The 20,389-nt window shown below is 47.7% G+C and overlaps 1 protein-coding gene across 5 annotated transcripts in view; it reads left to right on the top strand.

The window, feature by feature from the left end:
• The first annotated feature begins 7,241 nt into the window (after positions 1-7,241).
• Sun1 (Sad1 and UNC84 domain containing 1) overlaps positions 7,242-20,389 on the top strand; it is a 48,709-nt gene continuing 35,561 nt past the window's right edge. For 4 of the 5 annotated variants that reach the window (XM_038344950.2, XM_038344952.2, XM_038344953.2 and 1 more), the window contains exon 1: positions 7,242-7,297. The gene's annotated coding sequence lies outside the window, so the exon portion shown is untranslated. Of the gene's footprint in view, positions 7,298-8,742; positions 8,765-20,389 lie in introns of those variants that run through there. The other variant, XM_038344951.2, reaches the window with a different exon arrangement.

Here is a 20,389-nt window from a genome sequence, read left to right on the forward strand (position 1 = left end):
CAGAGGACAGAAGTCCCTTCCCTCTCGCCACTCTGTAGGTCTCAGGGGTGGAACTTAGGCTGTGAGGCTTAGAAACAATCACTTTTACTGGCTGAGTCATCCTGCCAGCCCACCCTCTTTTGAGACAGGGTTTCCTCATTTTGCTAAATCTGACTTTGTACTCACAGCAATCCACCTACCTCAAGCTCCTGAGTACTTTATTACAGCCCCGTACCACCCTGCCTGGCACTGGACCTGGCTCAAGGGGCAGCTGGTGTATTACCTGTGGGGAGGGCAAAGGTCTTTTGGATCAAGGAGTAGAAGAAACTGGTTTTACTTGAATGCTGTGAAGAAGAGACCCAAAGAGAAGAGGACAAGGCAAGTCCAGGAATTCAAACCTGGAGGAGTCAAGTTGGGGATGCCAAAAAGATCAGAGTGGCTAGGGCTCACCTACAGCCAGCCAAGGCTCAAAGACACTCACATGTGGAGATCAAGGCCCAGGAGGTTGCTGGAGAGCCAGGAGCTGCCCTCAGGGATATGGCTGACCGGCTGCTAACAGTGCAGGGAGCTGAGGCACACAGTTTGATAAGGTCCCAGGGCCTCTGGAAGCCTCCTGCAACAGGAGCTTGGTTAGCGAGAGCTCTGGCCCAGGGCTGGGTGAGGCCAGATATCCTTCCAGAGCTTTGCTGAAAAGAGAAAAGAGGAAGTGGGCAGGGGTTGTTCTGTTTCTAGGATGCAAACCTTTGTTGTTGTTGTAGCCTTATCAATTTTCTTTTTTAGTTGTTGGGCCTGCGTGTTCATCTGTGTGCCACTGTGTGCTTGCTGTCCGCAGAAGTTAGAAGAGAGCATCAGATTCCTAGAACTGGAGTTATAGATGGTTGTGAGCTGCCTCGTGGGTCCTGGAAATAAAACTGGGTTCTTAACAAGAACAAGTGCTCTTAACTGCTGAGCCATCTCTCTAGTCCTTGCTTGTTGTTTTGAAATTAATACATAGGTATAAATTTATTTTCTTATTTTTTTGCAAGTGAGTGTTTTGTCTACACGTACGTTTGTGCACCATGTGAGTGTCTGGTACCTGCTGAGGTCAGAAGTGGGCATCCAGATAACAGGTGGTTATGAGCAGCCATGTGAGAGCTGGGAACTGAGTCCAGGTCCTCTGCAAGAGCAAGAGCTTTTAAACCAATGAGCCAGTTCCACACTCCATGTATATATGATATGTTTGTATTATACACACACGCACATATATTGAAATTTTTGGAAGCAAGATCTTTATCCTCTGACTAGCCTGGAATTCACCATGTAGTAGTCCAGGCTAGCTTCCAAGTTTCAACAATTCTATTGCCTCTGCCTCTCAAGTGCTAGGAATCCAGCCACGTACCATCACGCAAAGTTCAAGTGCAATCCTTATGCACAAAGAATTGGGACTCCCACATATTTCTCTGTGGATTTTTATCAACACGAAATCAAAAGACTCTTGCTCGTCTCAAAATCCAAAACATAAAAATAATATAATATAAGAAGGTTACAGCAAAGTGGGGAAATCCCTGTTACAAGCTTCAAATGTTATCTAGTGGCATTCTTGAGCTTTGGATTGGGTGGAAGCCAGGGATCTGTTAGTCCATGTCAAAAGGACATAACTAATAACTGCAGGCTGTTAGGTCAAACACAGAGGTGAGTAATGAATGCCTATTAAGGGGCTAAAGAAAGCACAGGATGTTTGGGTGTGGATCTGCAACATTCCAGCTCTGTAGTCATGGGGTTCTGATCAGCACTGTAGAATCTTCAGCACAGTTGGGACTTCTTCCTTTCGACTTTAGTTCAGTTTACTAAACTGTCAGAGGTTCATACCTGTAGTTCCAGCTTCTTGGAAGGCTGAGGTAAAAGGATCTCCTGTTTAGGGCCTGCCTGGGATTCAGAGGGAGTTCGAGGCCAGCCTGAGGAACCTAATGAAATCATGTCTCAAATAAAAAGTAAAAAGAGTTCTGTGGTGATAGCTCCCTGGCAAAGGGACCAACCCAGAATCCTCCAGTGCTGGGTGCCTGTGAGACAGCTTACAAGCCTAGGAAGCAATCAGTTCCTTTTTGTTTGTCTTTTTTTTTTTTTGAAAGTGGGTCTCAGTATAAAGTCCTGGCTGTCCTTGAACTCACTGCACAGATATCACAGTTCTGCCTGCTTCCACCTCCCAACTGCTGGGATTAAAGGTGTGTGCCACCATGCCCGGATGAATCAGTTCTATTTCTGGAATTCTCGTAAAGTTTGGAGAGAAACAAGCCCAACAATAACAATAAAAATAATAAATAATTTAAAAACCAGAATAGAGTGTATCTCTGTAGCTGAGTACTGCCTAAAATCCCCTAGTGAGGGGCTGGGGGCGTGGCTCAAGCCTATCTAGGGTTTGTGGGATGCCCAGGGTTCCGTCCCTAGCACAGCAAAGGAACAGAGCCCCTTGTCAGTCATGATCGTTGGCATCTGGGTTTTTTGTTTTGTTTTATTTTGTTTGTCAAAACAGTGTTTCTCTGTGTAGCCCTAGCTCTTCTGGAACTTGCTCTTCTGGAACTTGCTCTGTAGACCAGGCTGGCCTCGAACTCACAGAGATCCACCTGCCTCTGCCTCCCAAGTGCTGGGATTAAAGGCATGTGCTGCCACCACCCAGCTGGCAGGTGGGGTTTGTTTGACTTTTGCTCTGCTGCTACAATGGATGGCACCCAGGACCCTGCTCAAGCGCAGCAGAAGCTCTACCGCTCACCTAGAACAGTCGGCCTGTGTGTGGGGCTCTGGATCCTGGAACTGTTGTCAAGGCTTTGCTCGTCTCTACTCAGACCTGTTGCTGTGCCCCTCCCTGCCACACCCAGAACCACACTGGGACTAGGCAACGCCCTCAACCTCTGCGGGGAACCACCAAGGGCCAAAAAAAAAAAAAAACCACTTCCTTTGTGGTGTCTCCTGCCCCATCCAGCTAGTGGGGAAGTCCAATTGCTTCCTTAAGAGAAAGGGGTTTCCTGGGCAAGCTGACCTTCCTTTCAGGGTCCCTGTCCCTGCCTGCCCAACTTTCTGATCCCCTTGCAGCCTCAGCTCCAGAGGCTGGAAGCCTCCAGCTCAGGTTTCTCAGCCTCCTTGCTATTGGAGTCAAGTTCTGTTTACAACTGAAATACTGATCTGGTGCCAAGGACGAGGTGTGAGCTCAGAGGGACTACCCTCCCCAGTCAGCCCTGCTGGACTATGAGAAGCTACTCAAAGCCTGCTCTTCAAAACAAAACAAAAATAAAATCAAATATAAAAAGTTGCCTGGAGGGTGGAGTGGCGTGAGGGTAAAGTTCTCACCGGCAGACAGAAGTTTTGGGTTCCGTTCCCAATACTCCATAAACCAGGTATCATGATGGTACACAAGTCTCTACTTCGAAGACTTGAGTGGAGGAATTAGGAGGATCAGAAGTTCAAAGTCATTTTCAGCTTTATAACAAGTTCAAGGCTAGCCTACATGAGACCCTGTTTCAAAAAAGAAAAAAGTTGAGGGGGGTGCTGGAGAAATAGTTCGCTGGTTAAGAGCACTGGCTGCTCTTCCAGAAGATCCTGGTTCAATTCCCAGGACCCATATGGCAGCTCACAACTACTTGTAATTCCTGTTCAGGGGTTCTGACACCCTCACACAGACATACATGAGGGCAAAACACCAATGTCCATGAAATACAAATAAAAAAAAATTTTAAAAGTTGGTTTTGGCTATGGCTAGTTAGGACAGCGTGAAGTGGTGGCATGGGGCATCCATACTATTGCAGGTCACACTGATGCTGGACAGCAGGGTCCTGAGGGTTATAATTACTACAGCTCTTTCTGTTGTTATTTTGTCTTTTTGAAACAAGAGCTTATGTAGCAGAAGTCGGCTTTGAACTCCTGACCCTCTTGCCTCTACATCCCAAGGGCTGATTCCCAGTGTGTAATCTATTATAGCTTTCATATACACCTAAGAAGAGGGATTCCTCCATTCCCTGGAAGCAGCTGGGGTTGCAGTTTCTAGGAGGGTCTGAGAGTTGGGATTATAGCTCCCAGTATGTGGTGTCAGGGACCCCTGGCCCTACAGACTTGGCAGCTCTCTGGAGCATTTCCTGCTACCGTGGTCTGTGATTTCCCTTCTCTGGTTCACTGCAGGCTCTGTCTTCAGCCTCTGCTCTTCACCCTCTCTGGCCTTCTTCACTCCTTTTTTTTTCCTGCCCTGGCTACACCTTGCCCCATGGTTCAGGTGCCTCTTACACGGCTGCAGGTTCTGTCACAGTTACTGCTGCTCTGGAGCAGCTTCTGCCAGTTTCTGCTGCCATGCTGCCCACTCTGCTGCCTCAGAGGCTCAGTGCGTTGCCAGACTCTCTTGTCACCGCCACTGCTGCCACTCCACTGCTTCTGCTTCCACCAACACTTGTCTTCACTGTCACCCTCTACTATGTAAAGCAGACAGGAAATGGCCAGCGGGAGTAGCTTTTTACTGGGTCTACTGTGGCATCACAGGACATGGCAAAACAGGATCGTGTCCCAGGCTGACATGCTGCCCCCAGCAGGCCTGCCACATGGGTCCTGCTTATGTTGTCAGGGGAAGGGAATTTGCACCAAAGTAGGAAACTGCTTGTGCAAATGAAGCTTTGTGTTTGCACCAAGCACAACGCTGCCATTAGCCCCAGTTACCAGGCCTCACTAAACTGCCCAGACTGGCTTTGAATTTGGGATTCTCCTACTTTAGCTTGAGCCACCACACACAGCTGCTAATGAAGAGCCAAAATTGACTGGTGATATAGAGCATGGTCTGCCGAGCATATCCAGGGCCCTGAGATTAATCACCAGCACTGCTTAAACTGAGTGTGGCAGAACAGCCCTTTCATTTCAGCCCTTCAGGCCAAAGGATGAGGAGTGCATATCAAATTTAAGGGCAGCATATCAAATTTATATGAGACTCCATCTCATAAAAACAGGAAAATAAACTAATTTAAAAATAAAAGAACCGGGTCTGTTGAGATGGCTCAGAGGGTAAGGGCATTTGTTGCCAAACCTGAGGACCCGAGTTCGATCCCTGGTACCCACATGCCGGAAGGAGGGACCCAACTCTGGCAAGTTGTTTTCTGATCTATACACTTGCACCATGTTAGACGTGCATTCCTACCCACCTCCAACAAATACACAAATAAAAATATAAAATAAATAAATAAAAGAACAAGGTTGGGCAGTGGTGGCAAATCCCAGGACTCGGGAGACAGAGGCAGGTGGATCTCTGAGTTCGAGGCCAGCCTGGTCTACAAGAGCTAGTTCCAGGACAGGCTCCAAACTACAAACTACAAAGAAACCCTGTCTCGGGGGGGAAAAAAAAAAGGCAAAACCAAGCCAAATGTCCACACAGACTCCAGACTCCTTCCTCTGAATGCACAAGTGTTTCATTTATAATAGCTACTACTGACAAAACCCAGATGTCCAGCAGCTGGACCAGGGGTCAGCAAGCCATAGAGCCTTGGGCCTGTGGAGCCAGCCAGCTGCCCCAAACCCACACACTTTACTAGTAGGGGACTTAAATGTTTGCCACAAATAGCCTTGTGGCCCGAAACCCTCTAATGTCTATTAGTTACAGAAAAGTCCCTCAGCTTACCAATGGAATAAATACATTGTCAAACACTTGCCATATAAGGAGGCAAGTGCATGCAGCATGGGTGACTATTAAAAGCCAGCAGCGGACTGGATGTGGTGGTACATGCCTGTAATCCCAGCGCTGGAAGGGAACATGAAGCAAGACAGCCTGGCCAATAGCGTGAGAGCCTATGTATGCGTCAATGTGTGCAAGCATATGCGTGCACTAGTATCATTCCTCTGGAACCATCCACCTTGCTTTCTGAGACTGAGTCTGTCACTGGGTTGGTGCTCACTGAGTAAGTTAAATTGGTGGCCAGCCAGCCTCAGGGATCCCAGTCCCTGCTCTTCAGTCCTGGGATTGCAAGTGCACAGTGATAAACTCTTTTTCTTTTTAAATTCAGATTGTGTGGTTGAACTCAGGTCCTGGATGCTTGCACTGCCAGCACTTTACTAACTGACCCATCTGCCCAGCTCATGACTCTTACTTCAAAGTGTAAAAGCCAGCCAGGCGTGGTGGTGCATGTCTCTACTCCCAGGCAGATCTACATAGCAAGTTCCAGGGCAGTCAGGACTACACAGAGAGACCCTGTCTTTTTTTTTTTAAACAGAAATAAATAAATAGAAAGTATAAAAGACAAGGGCTGGGAAAACGGCTAAAACGTTAAGAGCTCTTGCTGTTGCCACTGCTGCTGGGGAGTCGGGGGAGCAGGAATGCAGAGAACTGGGGTTTGATTGCCAGAATTCACTTCCGTAGCTAGCAACCTACAGCTTCAGGGGATCTAAGGCCTTTGCAGGCACACACACACACACACACACACACACACACACACACACACACAACCACTTACAGACATACATACAAATACATTTTAAAAAAGAATAGCCGAAGTCAGCTATGGTGGCACTTGGTAGTAATCTCAGTGTTTGAGAGGACAAGGCAGAAGGGTGGCTGCGAATTAGAAGTGAGTCTGGGCTATACAGTCAAAGAATTCCAGGCCGCAGTGAGACCCAGTCTAAAAGAGGAAAAAACAGATGGGGCGTGGTAGTACACGCCTTTAATAATTCCAGCTTTGTGGAGGCAGAGGCAGGTTGATCTCAACGAGTTCAAGGCCAGCCTGGTCTCTGCGGCGAGTTTCTGGCCAGTTAAGGTTACAGAGTGAAACCCTGTCTAGAAACCAAACAAATGAAATTCAACAGTATTGGCAAAACTGAGCAAGTGAGAGAGGGCCCGGGCAGGAGGGAAGGCCTGGCTTCCAGCCCGCAGGGCAGGGCGTCAGGGGCTTCTTCCAAACACTGCCCCTAGGCAGAGGAGAAGAGGTGACCGAGAGTCCATCGCATCTTCAGCAGGAGTCCAGTCTTCTGGGTCCACTGAAGCCCTTCCCGGAACTCAGCAGGGCCGCCTCCCCGGAGAAGCCTAATCCTAAAGCTCTCCGAAAACCCGACTCCCCTCCCTAGGCGTGGCCCCTCCTGTCCCGGCGCGCCCGCCCCGCCCACTGACGCCACACGTCCCGCCCTTTCCCCCGCCCCTTGCGGGCCGCGGCGGGGCAGTCGCCTTCCCATTGGTCTGGAGCTTCAGCAGACGCGCCTGGGATTGACGGACGTTTGCGTCGCTCCCGCCTCCGATCCCGGCGCGGCGCGCGATTGGCTGTGGCTGCGGAGAGTCTTCGGTGCCGGCCTGGGCGGCGCGGACGAGGCCTGAGGCGGCGGCGCGAGGCAGGTGAGCTGCGGCGAGCGGGCTGGGCGAGAGCGGGAGTGGGCGGGAGAACGGGGGTCCACTGCGGTCGTGTCGCGGGCACTGGGGGACTGTCTTAGGGCCGGCCGGGATGTAGGTGGCAGGGACCACAAGAAGTGGAAACCGCTAACCGGCCACGACGCGCGCGATGTCCTTCGCGCTGCCAGGCCGCGCGCCTAGGCGCCCCGGGTCCGGTGTCCCAAGTGCCTTGACACTGTGGTCCCACCTCGCCCCGGACCCCTGGCGTGTTGGGTTCCGGGGTCTCCTGCTACCCGTCGCGGCGCGCAGGCGCAAGCGCCATCCCGGGGGCGCGCCCTCCCGGAGCACAGATGTTGCAGGTGCCAGGAGGGGCGCTGGCCGAGTAGCGAGTACCTGGCTTGGGCATCCTGCACCTGCTAATTGTCGGGTGTCAGTTCCCTTTGCCCCCTTCCCGGCGCGCAGGACAGTACCGGGCTGGCCTGCTGGAGCTTTTTTGGATGCAGTTTGGGGATCCGTGGGCATCAGCTAGGGCAACTTTGCTGCTCCTCGCTCTGTGGTGTGAAGTGCCGTCCTACAATGTGCACTTCATGCCTCCAGGACAGGTTCCTAATTAGAGTTTGCCGGATCTTACATTGCATTTTAACTTGACTGTTGCACAGTTTAGATCTCTCCAGAACTCTTTTTCTCCTTTCTGAGTTTCAGCTTAATGTTCTTTTTCTGTCTTTTCGTGTTCCCCCACCCTTTTGGTTTTTTTATGTCTCACTATGTAGTTGGTTATATCGAGAGATTCGCCTGCCTCTGCTTCCTGGGTGCTGGGGTTGGAGGCGTGCGCCACTAAGCGGGCTTACTTGCTTGCTTGATTGTTTTATGGATTGACCGGGCCCCAGGTTGCCCAGGCTGGCCTAGAACTTGCTATATTGCAGAAGATGACCTTGATCTCTTACCCCTGCCTCCACCTCCCTTGTGCTGTGCTAGGATTAGATTACAGGCGCTCACAACCGCACTGGTCAGTGGTGCTGGAGATGGGGCTGGAACCATGAGCATAGTCACAGTACCTTCTGGCTTTTCTATGCCCCTTGTTTTTCTTGGTCAGGCCTGCATCACTTTGTCTGTTTGTTTTGTTTTGTTTTTTAAGACAGGGTTTCTTTGTGTAACAGTTCTGGCTGTCCTGAAACTTGCTTTGTAAGACCCAAGCTGGCCTCGAACTCACAGAGATCCACTTGCCTCTGCCTCCCGAGTGCTAGGATTACTGGCATGCACCACTACCTCCCATGTGCAGCCTATGGTGCTCTGCCCAGGCTGTAGGTGACATGCTTGAGCCGTTGCTCCAATGAGAGTCTGAGAGGACTCTTCTGAGTTACCTTTTGGTCTTTTTGTTTGTTTTTGTTTTGGCCAGGTCTTTTGTAGCTCAGGCAGGCCTGGAGTTGAAAGCCAGATCCTTGTGCTTCCAGCTTCCCAGTGCTGGGATTACAGGTGTGTACTACCATGCTCTCACTTGAGAGTTGTGCTAGAGATTTGGAGAGATGCTTTTAGTTCCCAAAGGTTGGCAGACTCAGATTATTTGCATTTTGGTCTTTCTGGGAGAGAGCAGAAAGTGGATGAATTCAAGGTAGCCAGCTGCACTGTGTGTGTGTGTGTGTGTGTGTGTATTATAAAAATTTCCATTTTAAACTGTATACAGTGTTATGCAACCATTACCATTATCTAGTTCCAGCTTTTCATGACCCTAAAGGAAAACCCAGTACCCACCAAGCAGTCCCTCCCATTTTCCTCCTTCCTGTCCGTTAGCTGCAGCTCTGCTTACAGCCTATGAGTTTGCCTCTTCTGGATATCTTATTTAAGGCTCGTCCATGCTGTGTAGCATGTGTCCCCATTCTATTACTTTCTGTGGCTGAGTAGTTTCCTACTGGATGGACCTATTAAGTCTTTTAAAAATATTTTATTTGCATGTGTATGTTTGCTGAGGTTAAGAGGACAACTTGGCTGGAGTCAGTTGTCTTTTCACCTGTATAAGTCCTAGTGGGCTGCATCTGGGTCATCAAGTTTGGTAGCAGACAGGTTTACCCCCTAAGCCACCTCTAAGGCCCTATTCAATCTTGCTTATTCACATCATTGGACATTTGAATTGTTTCCTCCTGTTGGGTTACTTAACTAGTGTTGCTGGGATCATGGGAACAAGTTTGTACTTGAACATTGTTTCTGAATACGTACATGCATGCATGTGTCTGTGTGTGTAGAGGCCCAAGGTTGATACTGGGTGCCTATCTCAATCATTCTCTCCCTTTGTTTTTTGTTTGTTTTCTTCAAGACAGAATCTCACTATGCAGCCCTGGCTTTCCTGATTCTGAGACTAGGCTGGCCTCAGATTCAAAGATTTTGCCTGTCTCTGCCTCCCAAGTTCTGGGATTAAAGGTACGCAGCGTCTTGCCCATTTACCTTGGTTTTTGAAACAGTGCTTCTCACTGGGACCTGAAGCTCACCGATTTTGAATAGACTGATTGGCTACCAAGCTCCAGAGATCCTCCTGTCTCTGCCTCTCTGATGCTAGTATTACAGTTGCAAGTTGCTGTGCCCAGTTTTTTCTGTGGGTCCTTAGGGGTCTGAGGTCCTTATGCTTGTGTTCCCACTCTTTACTGGCTGGGCCATGCTCCAGCTCCTGAGCACCTGTTTTTAATTCTTGGAATATAGATCTAGAGTAGAATTGCTGGGTCACATGGTAATTCTATGTTTAGCTTTGTAGGGAGCATCCGACTGTTTTTCCGCAATGGCTGCATGTTTTACACTCCCACCCACAATGCTGGAGAGGCCCATTTTCTCCATATCTTTGCTAATACTTGTTTTCCTTCCTTCCACCCGCAACCACCCCCACCTTGCCCCTCATCTCAGTGGCTGTGAAATATATCTGTGGCTTTGGTCTACATTTCCCAGATAACACAAGTCATGTGTGTGGATTGTTGTTTCGGGTCTTCACTGCCAGCTGTTTCTGTATAGACCCGGCTGACCTGGAATTCATGATCCACCTACCTCTGCCTCCCGAGTGCTGGGATAAGAGGTATTTTTCCACCATGTCTAGCCTTTCCCTGTCTTTTAATTAGGTTGTCTTTTGAGTTGTGAAAATTGCTTATACATTCGGGACATATACGACTTGCAATACCTCTATCTGTCTTTGAGACAGGATTGCACCATAAATCTCAGACTCATAGTCCTCCTCTCAGCCTCCTGGTATTTCTGGTGTTTGCTACCATGCTTTGCTTCACCTTTGTCCCCTCCCCTTTATGTGTGATATCTATGAGCATGTGTGTGTATGTGGAGGTCAGAGGACAACTCTGTGGAGTCAGTTCTCTTCTATCTTATGTGGGTCTTGGGGATTGAACTCTGGTCTTCAGGCTTATGCTGCAAGTGCTTTAGCCACTGAACCCTCTTGCCAGCCGTGGCCATCATTTTGGGGTTTTGACAGGGTTTCTCTATGTACCCTTGGCTGTCCTGGAACTAGTTCTGTAGACCAGACTGGTCTCAAATTCACAGAGAGCCATCTATCTTTGCCTCCCAAGTGCTGGGATTAAAGGTGTACACTACCGCCTAGCCATGGCCATTGTATCCTTTTGATAGTGGGTTTTTGTTGTTTGTTTGTTTTGAAACAGGGTCTCACTGTGTAGCCTTGGCTAGCCTGGAACTCACTCGTTGTATAGACAGGCTGCCTCAAACTTAGAGATCCACCTGCCTCTGCCTCTTGAGTATTTTTAATGCTCAAAGTGATACAGTCCAAATTATCTGCTTTTTTCTTTAGGTGGACATATTGCAAACCCCAGGTTATAAAGACTTGTCTGTATGTGTTCTTTTAAGAGTTTGATAGTTGCCGGGTGGTGGTGGCACACGCCTTTAATCCCAGCACTTGGGCGGGATCTTCGTGAGTTCGAGGCCAGCCTGGTCTACAAGAGCTAGTTCCAGGACAGGCACCAAAAACTACAGAGAAACCCTGTCTCGGGAAAAAAAAAAAGTTTGATAGTTCTGTGGTGGTTATACTTAGATCTTTGATCTGTTGTCAGTTCATTGTGGGCTGTGATGTCTAAGAGTCTGGCTTCATTCTTCCCATGGAAGCTCAACTGTCCTAGCACCATTTGCTAAAAGGAACCGCTTGGCCCCAGATGTAAGGTTTATTTACCATTGGCTCGTATGCCATTCTGGTGGAGTATGTCTGACCATACACCAGGACCACATTGGCTTGCAGTTGATTTTGAAATCTTAAGTGATTCCCAAGCTCAGCTCCTTTTTCCAGACTTATTTGCTCTCTGGAAATAGTGTCCCTCAGTGTAAATGAGGGACAACTTTTCCAGGTTTGCAGCAAAGGCCTTTGGGGTAATGACAAGGGTCACAGTGCATTTGTGATAGTGGGTTTTTATGTTCTTGAACTTTGTGGGCCTTGGGCCTTTTTTAACATTTCCTTGTGTCTTTCAGTACCCAGGTTCTGCCTTTGGGTGGTTAAATTGATTCTCAAGGTTTTTTTTTTTTTCCTTTGATGCTGTTGCAGAAGGAATTTTTAATTCCACTTCACCTTGCTCATTGCTAGCATGTGGAAGTACATACAGCTTGGTGTGGCTGTGTATTTTCAGCTTTGCTCAATTTATTAGCCATCATTTTTGGTCGTGCGTTAGGATATTCTGTGTATGTAATCTTGTCAGCTGAGAGTAAAGGTTGCCTTACTGTTACTGCCTTTCTGGTCTGTACACCTTTTCCCCCCTTTCATTGAGTAATTGCTCTGGCTCGAACTTCAGGACAGTGTCAGATATCACTGTTGCCTGTCCTGTTCCGTCTTGATCTCAGGGGGAGCATTCTGTCTTCTCACCTTTGGGTGTGGTGTTAACTGTGGGCTTTTCATGGATGCCTGTATGAGTGTTGAGGGTTGAGGACCACGTTTGTTGAAGATTAACTAAACGGCCTTTAGCCCAGCTGACTTGGCTGTGTAACTGAGGACAGCCCTTAACTTCTGCTCTTCCTGCCTCTACCTCCCGAGTGATGGGCTTACATTTGTACCACCACACTTGGTTTATGCAGTTCTGGGGATGGAACCCAGGGCTCTCTGTGTGAGCAGTGTGCATTGTACTAGCTGAGCCACATCCATACATTTTTAAATTTATTTATTTACTTGTTTTTGTTTTTTGTCTTGTCTTGTTTTGTTTTCTTTGGAACTCATTTTGTAGACCAGGCTGGCCTCAAACTCACAGGGATCTGCCTGCTTCTGCCTCCTCAGGATTAAAGGCATGAGCCACCACTGCCCTGCTATTTTTTTTTTTTTGTTTGTTTGTTTTGTTTTTCGAGACAGGGTTTCCCTGCAGTTTCTAGAGCCTGTCCTGGAACTAGCTAGCTCTTGTAGACCAGGCTGGCCTCGAACTCAGAGATCCGCCTGCCCTGCTATTTTTATTTTCTTAATTTTGCAAGGTGGGGTCTGCTTTGTAGTTTAGACTTGGAGTTCTATTTTCCAAGAGCTGGGAATACAAATGTGAGCCACGACATCTAGCTTATCAAGTGTTAGGTTATGCATGAAGGGTGTGGGGATTCTCCAGTGCACTTTCTGCACCCGCTGCCATGGGCGTGTGGTTTTGCTTGACGGTATCTCCAACAGGCTTCTGGCCTAGCTGCCTCCAGCCTCTTAGTTTCCCTGACACCCTCACTTCCAGGTGTTAAATGGGTGCCACGAGTTCTTGAGGATTTGGAGTTCTTTGATGAAAACATGGGTGCCTTTCGGCATTCTTCATTGCAGAAGCTCTCTGGGCCTTTTTCTGGCTCAAGTTGGCTCTCATTTATCTGGGTTCCAAAAGTTCCTTTCCTTTTGGCTCTTCCTGTTCCGTGCTCCGTGCATAGAATCTGACATCTGTGTTCAACACTTTATTTATTCCTTATGTGGGTATAGGTGCCATAGCACCCATTCGTAGAGTAGGGGACAGCTTGCCCGAGTCCGCTCTCTCCTTGTACCTGAGTTCCCGGGATCCAGCTCAGGTCAGTAGGCTTTGTGGCAAGTAGCTTTGCCTACTGAACCATATTGCTGGCCCTGTGCTTATCTGTCACAGGGCCAGCTGACTGGAGCTTACTGACTGGAGCTTACTGATTGACCTATTTTTTAAAGAACATGGGTATTTAATGGAGTGTGCTTCTGGGTTTGTGAGTCTTGAGTACTCTCCTAGATGCTCTGTTCCTTTTGAGGTCACATCTCATAAACCAGGCCAGTCTGCATTTGCTCCCTGTAAACAATTGTACATTTTTAGAAGTCAGCTGCAGGACTCTTGCTTTGCCTTAAAGGTCTCAAATGAGGCAAGAGAGTTCCAGGGACTGGCAGGATGCCTCCCAGGACTTGGACCTCAGGCTGCTGCTCCTGAGTGCCTGGAGAAAGGAGTGCCCTGTTGCTCTGGTGAATGCTCAAGGGGCTGGTCCTGGATACCAGCTGAAGGGTTGCCATGCCACCTTCTTGATTGAAAACATGCTCATGTTTTCTCCTCCTTACTCCCCGAATTTGGAACTCACTGCCATTCTGGAGCACCCACCTCACTAGATTTTCCGATGGTGAATCTGAGAATGCTAGCTCTACCTGAAACTAGTCCCTTCACAGGTGACAGAGGAGCTGCTCTCACTATAGTGCTGAACTCTGATGGGCTCTGCTCAGTAAACAGCATGATCCGTGCTGGTCAGGCAGGCGCTCCCTGCTCCCTTTCTTTTCGAAGTGTGGGTCATAGATTTTAGTGTGGAGACAAGATCTCTGTGACAGATGCCTCTTGACCTTTGCAGAATTAAGCTGCAGGTCACAGACTAGTGGTGTGAAAGGACTCACTAGAGTAGTGGTTCTCCCAGCTGGAGAGAGGATTCCCTCAGGGCGGATGAGGTTTCAGAGTGCCTCTCTGTCTACCCTGCTGCTGCTTTTCTGCTTCCTTGTTTTTTTCAGTGCTGGGTGTTGAACCCAGGTCCTTACACATGCTTGTTTAGTGCTGTCACTGAGCTGTATGCCCTGGTTGTAGTCCTTTCAAAAAATACATTTTGAGATAGGATCTTGCTGAGTTGCTCAGATTGGCTGAGTATTCTATAGTACAGGCAGTCCTTGAACTTGAGATCTTCCTGACTCATCCTTTCAAGTAGTTGGGATTACAGACCTATCCCACCATATTGTGTTATGGTACTGATGTTTTTATTTGTTTGTTTGTTTATTGGTTTTTGGAGACAGGGTCTCCCTTTATAACTCTGACTTGTCTAGAACTTTCTGTGTAGACCAAATTGACCTGGAACTCAGAGACACATCTGTCTCTGTCTCTGCCTTCTGGGGAATGGGATTATAGGTGTACACCACCATGCCTGGATTTTATTTGTTTTTTTAGTTTGCCTTTGTAGTCCAGGCTGGCCTCTAATTCCTTATGCTTCTACCTCATCTTTCCCAGTGCTTAGTTAGACGCATGCTCTACCAAATCTGGTCTAAAACAGATGTGGCAGAATTGTTTGTTTTTGAGGCAAGAAGGACTTTGTTATGTAGCCATGTGGGCTTGGAACTCAGAATTCTTCTCCATCAGCCTCTGTAGTTGTAGGCTAGGCCTAGCAGAAAATTGATTTTACAGAAGTTACTCTGGGATATCCTCATCTGTAGAGCGCTTTCCTAGCATTTAAAATGTCCTGGGTTTCATTTTATGCACTGCAAAAAAGAGACCAAGGAAACAAATTTTTCTCAGTATTTCTCTTGACAGTGGACATAGTCATTGAGCCTGCTGGGTAGCACCTGGCTGCTATGCAGAGCCAAGTCCTAGGTGATGGTGAGTCAGTGAGGTGGAGGTGGAACATGTGTGTACATGATGCATGTGCTGTGGCTGTGTGGCTGTGCTTCCCTGGTTCTTCAGGAAGGTCCTGTAGGGACAGACCAAGTGAGGCATCTGTCTGGAAGGACTGGGGGAGGTACCCCCTATCAGTTAGGGTGTGATGGGGTTTCAGAGTGCCACTGAGGGCTGAGGCTTTGACAGATGGTGCTTCCTGGGAAGTTGGAGGAGGGCCTGGCATCCTGTACTCCCCACCCCCTTGGATTGTAGTGGGATGAACTCTCAGACCTGAGTCTATGGGTTTTGACCTCAAATAGTGTGGAAAGTGGTTTTAAGACATGCTGGGGTCCTCATGATTTGTGGCTAAAGCTGTGATGTGGTTGGCTGGATGTGCTTTATTGACAGTGCCAGGAGATGCTAACCCCAACTGCAGCGTCTTCCCCCTTCCCAGAGACTGAAGGAGGTGCTGCCATCAGTTTTTAAGTTTGCCTTTCACAATGTCTCTGAGACCAAGTGCTCTGCTATTTTTCATATAGTATTTCATCACTGTGGGTGCAGATCAAATCTCTTGTGTGACCAGTAACCTCAGGCCTAACCCAGGCAGCTGTCTCCAGCTGTGGCCCCCAGCAGAAACCAGTAGGAAGGTTGTACTTGCTTATTTGAGAGCTGCGATTCTGTTCTGTGTTTTAGGTTTGTATTGTTTGCATGAAGCTATATTTAATTTATTCCTGAAATTTTCCTGATGTGTTCTCTGTTTTGCTTGAAATAAGTACAGGCATTCTAGGTGGCAAACATTCAGGTGATAGGGTGGAAGGACTGGAACTCACTTTACGATAAGACCTGGGCTTTGTATGTGCATCCTGCATGGGGAGAGTGGTGTTGAGTGAAAAATCAGTGTGGCTGAAAGACCCTGCTGACCTGTGCCTACTTATAAAAACACTTCCAGGACTGGTGCTGTGGCTCAGGGTAGAGCATTTGCCTAACATGTGAAGGCGGGCTCTATCCTTGGTATTAGAAAAGAAACAGAAACAGTAAGCACTTCCTTAGACTGAAACCAGAGCTTGCATCTGAGAAGTTTCCTTATCTGACCTGTGTTCTCCTGGGTAGCATAAGCACAGGACAAAGGTAGGCCCTCGTATGAAGGACTTGGAAAGAAGGACTTGGAAGGCAGCGTGTCTTCTGTATCAGCTTTGACTGGAGCCCTGACTCTCCACCTTAGGTTCTCTGTAGGCCAGTGTGCTAGGCTAGTGCTCTGGAACCTGCACTCAGCTCCTGCCTTTGCCCCAGCACCAAGCTGACTTCAAGCAAATCCTTGTTTTAGAGGCCAGGGCACCTGTGAGGAGCATGGTATGAACAAAGTCATGTCAGTAGTGACACTGGTTCAGGTAGCCAGAAAGGCTGGAGGAGTGACAGGACCTCTGATGACCAACAGTTTCTTTTCAGGGGTTTCTGGTGCTGTTAAAAAACAGTTGCATTTCTTCACTTAGAGTTTTGCTGCCCTTCAGCCCATAGGTGCACATCATTTCCCAGCAGTCCCACACACTGAGCTTCACAGAGCAGCCTCTTCAGGGCTAACCAGGAGGCAGACTCAGTCAGCTTATGATGGGGCCTTGGAGATGGAGCAGTGTGGATAAGCTAAGCCTGTTCTTGAACACCAGAAGGAGGAGCTGCAGATTGCAGTTGACCTGGAGGTGGTGGCATGAGTTTGTGAGGGTCCAGGTGTGGCTGAGCCATCATGCTAATCAGTGGACTTTTGTCTTTTGTTCAGGGCAGGGTTAAGTTAATCTTCATTTCTGGAATTGCTGGCCTGGAAGGAAACAAATCTTTTTTAAAAATTTATTTTTAAACAACAAATTTATTTGTTATTTCTTTCTGTGTGTATGAGAGAGAGACAGAGACAGAAACACAAGCAGAAGGAAGACACTAGTGCGGTGGTGTGCATGTGTGGAGGTCAGAGAACGACTTGTGGAGCCAGTTATCAGTTCTTTACCGCATGTGTCCCAGGGATTAGAATTCAGTTTGTTTGGCTTGGCTCCAAGTGCTTTGACATGCTGAGCCATCTTGCCAGCTCATATTCATTCCCTCCCTCCCTCCCTCCCTCCCTCCCTCTCTCTCTCTCTCTCTCTCTCTCTCTCTCTCTCTCTCTCTCTCTCTCTCTCTCTCTCTCTGTCTCTCTCTGTCTCTCTCAACAGCTGGGAACTTGAACTACTCTGATGAGGAAGCCTTGTCTTCTTTAACGCAAACACAACATATATTCCCAGAAAGAAATTGTAGCTAGCATTGTAGTGTGTGTCTGTCTTGTGTACTAATCCATTCTGTCCTCTGTGTTTTGGTTTTATGAGATCATCTTACTCTATATAGCCCAGGCTGGCCTTGAATTCGCAATCCTGCCTCAGCTTCCAGAATAGCATTGATTGCAGATATGTATCAAAGAGTAAAATAAATTTTAATGGTAATTGTTGTCCTGTAAATCAGATCTGCAGTGAGCTTTGAGAAGAAGTGGGCTGCTTTCCTGTCTGACAAATGCTGTGCAGCACCTTCAGAGCCTTGTACAAATTTGGCCTTTTGTTGCTCTTTGGAGAGTATATGTGTGTGCATGCTCATGTATATGAACCTGGGTGTGCAGTCATGTTTCTGGGGTGATTGCCTGGACCATCAGTGGACCACTGGACTGGTGAGTTTGGGCCCAGGGCAGATGTCGGGGTCAGTGTCCTCACTAAGCAATATTGGGAAACAGAGAGTGTGATGATCTGCACAAAACTTTGTGTTTAGTGGAGGACATTCTAGATTCAAGAGGCGTTTTCTAGATTCATCAGGTTTAATGGTAGAGGGAGAGGGTTCAGGGTCTGTTCAGTCATGATGTCATGGTTACTGCTTCCTCCTTGTCCTGCCCCAGACATAGATGTCTAGGCTCTAAGTATGTATTCACACTAGTATTCTGTGTGGCATCATCTTTGCATCTCAGTCCATCAGACACCTTTTCAGAGCCCATCACCTTCAGCTGCCCCTTTCTGTGGACCTTCAGCCTTAGGTGGGAAGCTGACATGTGGCCCCTGGTTGTCTTTCTTCTTGAACATTTGTGCTGAGAGGAAGTTAGGTTCTCCTTAGATGGTGGCATGGCGTGTTCCACTGACTGGGAACTGAGATGAGCTATGCAGTGGCCAGGGTGCAGTGGATGTGTGGCCTCCTCTGTCCTGGAACATTCATCTGGCTTGAGAGCATGCTGAGGTATTCCTACAGATAGAAAAGCATATGTAGTCTCTTACATGTCCCTGCTCCCTTGCTTTGGGAACCAAGGCTTGGCTGTTTGATACTTCGCTGTTCCACATAGGTGGTGTGAGTGTGATGGCAGGGCTAAGTCTCCCTCTGGTATTACCCCCAGTGACCCCTGGTCTTCCATCCTTATCAGGGCTTGCAGGCATTAGCCATTGGACTTTGGCATTGCTCTGCACGTCCTGGGGGTTGAGCCAGGCCAGAAGTGCCCATCCACCAGGATGTTGAGATTACAGTTGTGGAGAACTTGGTGGAAGTCAGTAGTGGCTTTAGGCTCAGGTTTGGCCCTGCCAAACAGTGCAGTTGCCAGAAGACTGGATAGTGAAGAGTCCTTTTGGGGAATGAAGGTAGGAAGTTTTATTTTGATGTTACGTAGATAACGGGATGACAAGAAGTAGTTGAACACCTGTTCTGAAGAAAGACAATAGGAGTGGTTACTGATGTTGTCATTTGGCCCAGAGTGTTCCGGTTACCTGGTCAGAATCCATTATTACATTCTACCAGGGCGGGGCCCTGTTGTTCGGGGGTTGGGGAGCAGTGTATGTGAGACCCTAGAGCCTGCCAGGAGGTTGAAGCCAGTGAGGTGTTGTCAAGTTTTGTGCCTTGACATTCTTATTTGGGTCTGTTCAAGTGTCCCTGGCATACAAAGAGGGGGATGGAGCAGCTAAGCAGGTATCAAGCATTATTGGGTTCAGTAGTTACTGTTACCTGCAGAAGGTTGTCAACATGTCCCCTCACCTGCCAGGAGTGTGGCTGGCAGGCTGAAGTGTTTTCTCACACTCAAGTGTGCTGTGAAGTTCTTAGACCTCCTGGGTGTGGTGACAAGTACCTGCTGTCCTAGCTGCTCAGGAGGCTGAGGCAGAAGGATTGCTTGAGTCATGAGTTGGAGGACAGCCTAAAAGAAACCATGAGACTTCTTTCTTCTTTTCTAAAAAGAGAAGAAGATGATGATGATGATGATGATGATGATGATGATGATGGCCGGTGGTGGCACACACCTTTAATCTCAGCACTTTAAACTCAGCCAGTGGATCTCTGTGAGTTCAAGGCCAGCCTGGTCTGCAAGAGCTAGTTCCAGGGCAGGCTCCAAAGCTACAGAGAAACCCTGTCTTGAAAAACCGAAGGAAGGAAGGAAGAAAGGAAGGAAGGAAGGAAGGAAGGAAGGAAGGAAAAAAGGTAGGAAGGAAGGAAGGAAAAAAGGAAGGAAGGAAGAAAGGAAGGAAGGAAGGAAGGATAAGAGAGAATCGGTGCTGTACTGCATTTTGTGACACATGACCTCACATCCCAGACTGGCCTAGAGCTCCTGATCCTCCTACTTACGTCTCCCAGATGTTGGGATGATAGGCATGTGTTACCATAGAGATACCAATGTGAGTGTCTTATTTTTAAAGGAATATTTGGGCTATTTTAAGGAAAATAGTATTAGGGCTGGGCTGATGGCTCAGTGGGTAAGAATACTTCCTGCTCTTGCATTGGACCCAGGTTCACTTACCAGCATCCACAGCCCTCTGTGACTGCAGTTCCAGGGGATACAACACCCTCTTCTGGCTTCTGTGAGCACTGGTTATACACATGGTATGCATATATATAATATATATTATATATAATATATATTATATATTATATGAGGGCAAAACATTCATTAAAAAATTAAATCTCTAAACAGAAAAGAAAATGATGTAATGAAAGTCCTTTTAATATGGCTTTTAAAACTGTCATTTGTATCTATTTTTTTGTTTAGGATATTCCTATTTTCTATTTTATTTTCTTCTCTTATTTGGTTTTAACTTATTTTATGAGACAGGATTGTGCTTTGTAGCCCAGCAGGCTTCAAAATAGCAGTATTCCTCTTGTTTCTACCTCCTGAGCTCTGGAGTTACAGGCTTGAACCACCATGCTTGCCTTTCTTAGTTCTGTTTGATTGGTTTGGTGTCCCTCTTTTAAAAACAAACAAAAAAGCCACAACATTTAGGTTTGGTTTGTTTTTTTCGAGACAGGGTTTCCCTGTATAGCCCTAGCTGCCCTGGAACTTGTTCTGTAG

Source organism: Arvicola amphibius, chromosome 10 (assembly GCF_903992535.2).
Source record: "Arvicola amphibius chromosome 10, mArvAmp1.2, whole genome shotgun sequence".
In the NCBI taxonomy this organism is placed as follows: Eukaryota; Metazoa; Chordata; class Mammalia; order Rodentia; family Cricetidae; genus Arvicola; species Arvicola amphibius.